General features: G+C 38.9%; 1 protein-coding gene across 1 annotated transcript in view; it reads right to left on the minus strand.

Annotated features, from left to right (window-relative positions):
- WDFY2 (WD repeat and FYVE domain containing 2) overlaps window positions 1-5738 on the minus strand; it is a 200560-nt gene that overhangs the window by 14250 nt on the left and 180572 nt on the right. The window lies entirely within an intron of this gene.

Genomic DNA, 5738 nt, shown 5'->3' on the forward strand with positions numbered 1-5738 from the left:
TTAAATAAACAATTATGTGCATGTGTTCATGTTATAACTTGTTCAAGAGTCATGATTTTCTTTCTATAAAGGTATCTTTTATATAACCAAAATATATAAGGAACTCATACAACTTAACAAAAGGAAGACAAACAATCCAATTAAAAATGGGCAAAGGACCTAAATCAGGGGCCCTCAAACTATGGCCCACAGGCCACATGCAAATACAAATATTGTATTTGTTCCCGTTTTGTTTTTTTACTTCAAAATAAGATATGTGCAGTGTGCATAGGAATTTGTTCATAGTTTTGTTTTGTTTTTAAACTATAGTCCGGCTCTCCAATGGTCTGAGGGACAGTGAACTGGCCCCCTGTTTAAAAAGTTTGAGGACCCCTGACCTAAATAGACACTTCTTCAAAGTGGACGTACAGCTGGCCAAGAGACATATGAAAAAATGCTCAAAGTCACTAATCATCCAAGAGATGCAAATTAAAACCACAATGAGGTATCACCTCACACCTGTCAGAATGGCTACCATCAACAAATCAACAAACAACAACTGCTGTGAGTCTATGGAGTAAAGGGAACCCTAGCACACTGATGGTGGAAATGTAGACTGGTGCAGCCACTATGGAAAACAGTATGGCATTTTCACAAAAAATTAAATATGGAATTGCCATTTGACCTAGTGATCCCACTTCTAGGAATATAGCTTAAGAAATCTGAAACACAAATCAGAAAGAATGTATGCACCCCTATGTTCATAGCAGCACAATTTATAATAGCCAAGATCTAGAAACAGCCCAAGTGCCCATCAGTAGATGAGTGGATAAAAAAGCTGTGGTACATTTACACCAGGGAATACTATGCAGTTGTAATTAAAAAAAAAAAAAAAAGGATCTCTTACCCTTTGAGACAGCATGGAGGGACATGGAGAGTATTATGCTAAATGAAATAAGCCAGTCAGGGAACTACAAGTATCACATGATCTCACTCATAGGTGGAACCTAATGAACAAAATAAACTAATGAACAAACTATATTCAGAGACATAGAAGCATAGAACAGACTGCAGAATCTCAGAGGGAAGGCGGGGGAAGGTGGATGGGTGAGAAGTGATCAACCAAAAAATTTGTATGCATATATGCATAACGCATGGACACACACAATAGGGTGGTGAACACTTGGGGCGAGGGGCCAGTTAGAAGGGGTCAAAGGGGGTAAAGAGTGACCTATGTAATATTTTCAGCAATAAAGATTTAATTTTAAAAAAGGTATCTTTTAAGAGTTTTGGAGGTTATCGATACAGATTTAACCCGACAGAGCCAGATGAACCGTGTTGTCTGGGGTGAGCAGCATGCCACGGGCGGCTTTCACAGGTAAGTCATTTCTTGGCTCAGAGAGAATCCTCAGCAGCATTAGACTCGAGCTACACTGACTTTATTTCTCTAGTTTTTATTCCCTCTTTACTGACTTGTGTTTATTTTTCTTCCTAGTCCATGCATGGTTGACAAATCATTCCCTCTTGGTGGCAGCCATGATGGAGAATTCAGTTTTATGGTCTGACAAGCTGATATAACAAAAAATCCTAGAGATATAATTTCTGTTGGGTGGGAGAGAGCAGGGAATCTGAGTTCTTGGTCATTTTTGTTTGAATACTGTTCTATCTTGAGTTCAAATCAATGAAGAATTCTGTGCCCCCTGGGAAGAAGAGCAGCACTTTGAAATATGGACTAGTGATGTTTTGTGTTTACTTTTGACCCATGGCTGAAGCTGTAGAACTGAAGCTATTAAGCTCTATGTGTTTGTGCCTACAATTCAGAAAAACCTTTTTATCTTTTTAGTCTCTCTATATAAAAGCCTAAGTGACCATCTGACCGTCCAGTAGCTATGACACACACTGACCAACAAGGGGCAGATGCTCAATGCACAGGCATGGAACCATGTAACAGACTGATGAATCTCAGAGGGTAGGGGGAGACCTCTAGTTAATATATATTTTTATTCATTTCAGAGAGGAAGAGGAAGAGAGAGATAGAAACATCAATGATGACAGAGAATCATTGATTGGCTGCCTCCTACATGCCCCTATTGGGGATCAAGCCCACAGTCTGGGCATGTGCCCTGACTGGGAATTGAACCCTGACCTCTGGTTCATAGGTCGAAGTTCAATGGCAAGGCTTTTATCTTTTGTAGTATATGGAACATTTTCCTATTTCCAGAGTGTATCAATAAATTAGATTATAGCACATTTTAAATTACAAAATGTGTTCTGTTTGGTTAATAAAGATAGCAAGTACTTACAAATGGAATATTCCTAAATTTCACAGAAAATAAGAAAATTGAACCCCTACAGCTTTAAATTTACTAGACATAAAAATAAAAATTATTTTATAGAAAATTTAACTCAATAAAAATTTTAGAATTTAAGTTCACAAAATTAAGGTAACTCTTTGGCAAATGAGAGTAGTATGATAGGTTTTAAACACAGCTTATCTTTCTTTGATTTATCAGTGTTAAGTATAATGTAACTGTACATTTTATTTTATTTGAATTGATTTCTCCTAAATTTATATAGGATAATGGGCCAAATAAGCTAATATTATGCTTGTATGTCAATGAATGGGTTCATTTTTGCCACTTTAAGGAGATGAAAAGTGATGTGTGCGTCGCAGTAGAAATTTGTTATATGTGTCGGTGAGCTTTGTTAGTATGCTAAAATGCCTGGATATGATAGACAGTTCTTAATTATCTTATATCTGCCTGAGGAAATACAGGTTAGTTCTTTGGTTAATTATTATCATTAAAATGTGTTGTTGAGGCTGCCAGTTTCAAATAAAAAAATACAATAGTATATGCATTTTATTTTTGGTGGTGATTATGTGAGGAATTTTTATTCTACATTTTAAAATGTTTTTTAGTAGCTTTATTAAGAAATGCATGACATACTATAAGCTGCACATACATAAAATGTACAACTGATCCATGAAACTGTCACTACAAGCAAGGTTATGATTTATCACCCCAGAGGTATTCTTTTGTCCTTTTGTAATCTCTCCCACCCAACTTTCCCCATCCCTCCCTCAGGCAAACACTGTCACTACAGATTAGTTTGCATTTTCTAGAGTTTTACAAAAACAGAATAATATATTATGGGTTTTAAACAAATGTTTGGTTTCTTTTACTCAGTGTAATTACTTTAAGATTTATTTTTCTTGTTTGGTGTATCAACAGTTTTTTTTTAGTTGTATTTTATTCATTATTTATCCATTTTTTTAATTGATGGATATTTGAGCTGTTTCCAGGTTGAAGTGATTACAAAAAAGAAAACCATGTTCTTTGAAGTACAAGTCTTCGAATGGACAGATACATAGGATGGTTCCAGAATGGCTGGATTACATGGTAGATGCATTTAATTTTTAAGTGACTGCTTACTGTTCTCCAAAGTGGTGTACTGTTTCTATGCCCACCAACAGTGCAATTTTTTATCCCTCCAAAGCCTCATCAAAATTTGGTCTGATCAGACTTTTAAATTTTAACCATATAACATATGGGTAGCAGCATCAGACTGTAGTTTTAATTTGTACTTTCATAATAACTAATGATGTTGAACATCTTAAAAAGAGTAGCTTTGTCTTAAAGCAGTGGTTGTGACACTTTGGTACAGGACTTTTTGACACTCTTAAAACTTATTTGAGGGTCTCAAGAGCTGTTTAAGTGAGTGATAACTATCAGTTACTTATTGCATTTGAAATAAAAACTAAGAAATTAAAAAAACATATTGATTTATTTGAAAATAGCAATGATGAATCCATTTCATTTTAACATAAATATTTTATGAAAAATAACTATTTCCCAAAACAAAATACATTTTTACAAGTCTTTGTAATGTCTGGCTGAACAGGAGAGAGCCGATGTTCATCGCTCTGCATTCGTTATGATGTCCTCATCATGCAACCTCTGGAGAGCTCCCGTGTATACTTTTGAGAGCGTTATAGATAAAAAAGGCAATTCTAAAGTAAAGTACAAATTTATTCCAGAATATGAAAGAAAAAAAGGCCAAAACTTGGAAAGTGAATTTTATTTGCTTTGGTTTAGAATACTTGAGCCTGAAAAAAAGCTTATAAAACATATTAAAATTTTGGCGTAGTTTCCACAGTTTTGATGGCTTATTTCCTTGGTTTACTGATTAATGCCTTTGACTACAATGCAAAAAGGTGTTCTTCACCCTTCTATGGAATCAGCCTAGCTAGTAGATATTCTATCTCAGCAAAACTATTTTCAGCGTTTTATGTTGACTTGATTGAAGTCCATGATTATTTAAAAAAAAGGGCCATCAATTGTGAAAAGAGTTAAGATTTGTGCTATTATTCATTACAAATGTTTTATTGTTACTTTAATTATTTAGATAACCAAGTATTGTTTTTTAGGCACCTGCACTCCTATCTTAACCACTTCTTTTGTTTTTGCCTTTCTCTTTCAGATGGTTATCATAAGATTAAACTGGGGGAGGGGTACCTGTGTGTTTTGAAAGCTCTTTTTTTTTTTTTTTTAAATATATTTTATTGATTTTTTACAGAGAGGAAGGGAGAGAGATAGAGAGCTAGAAACATCGATGAGAGAGAAACATCGACCAGCTGCCTCCTGCACACCTCCTACTGGGGATGTGCCCGCAACCCAGGTACATGCCCTTGACCGGAATCGAACCTGGGACCTTTCAGTCCGCAGGCCGACGCTCTATCCACTGAGCCAAACCGGTTTCGGCTTTTGAAAGCTCTTTACTAAATACTAGAGACCCGGTGCATGAAAATTCATGCACTGGAGGGGGCGTCCCTCAGCCTGGCCTGCACCCTCTCACAGTCCGGGAGCCCTCAGGGGCAGGAGGTGACCCAGTGATTAGGGAAAGGCAATGCCCCATCACACCTCTGCTACTGCCACTGCCAGCAGCGCAAGTCTTGGCCGGCCCTGATTACCTGAGCCTTGGGCGGCCCTGGGCGGCTGGGCAGCCACCACCTGAGGCTTACCTGTGCCTTGGGCCAGCCCTGGGCGGTTGGGGGACTGAGGGGACTGGGGGAATATAGAAGCAGGTGTGTGGGGCGGGCCTGGCCTTTCCGCATGCCTGCCACCTGTGTGGGGCTGAGGGGACTGGGCGCTGCCATCTTGTGGCTGTGGGCACCACCATCTGTGAGGGTGGGGCAGTCAATTAGCATATCCCCTCCTTATTGGCTGTGGGAGCTGCATCTTTGAGGGTGGAGAAGCCAATTAGCATATTCCCTCCTTATTGGCTGTGGGTGCCGCCATCTTTGAGGGCAGGGCCGTCAATTAGCATATTCCCTCCTTATTGGCCGTGGGCACCGCCATCTTTGCGACAGTGTGAGGGTCAATTAGCATATTCCCTCTTTATTAGATAGGACAAGGCATTATATACATACAAGAATCACTGAACACTGATCCAGTGGCCAACTTTCAGGGCAAAGGAAAGGCTGCTGTAAAGGAGGCTTATGACTTCTCCTTTCCTGCCTGATGCCCTGGCCCCTTCTTTCTTCTTCCTTCTTTGTGAATCCCATCCTCCTGCTTGAGCAGTTCCCATGGTTCCCCTCAGGCACTCACAACTAAACCACTCCAACAGGGTGACACCCACTGATGCTGAGGAAGTTTATTTCCAGCTCTCTGACACCAAGGCAACCCCTCTCAGGCGAAGACCTAAGAGCCCCTCATGGAGTTGACTTTATTACTAAACTTGAGTTAAATAAAGTACCT

This window comes from Myotis davidii, unplaced genomic scaffold, assembly GCF_000327345.1.
Source record: "Myotis davidii unplaced genomic scaffold, ASM32734v1 scaffold39, whole genome shotgun sequence".
NCBI lineage: Eukaryota > Metazoa > Chordata > Mammalia > Chiroptera > Vespertilionidae > Myotis > Myotis davidii.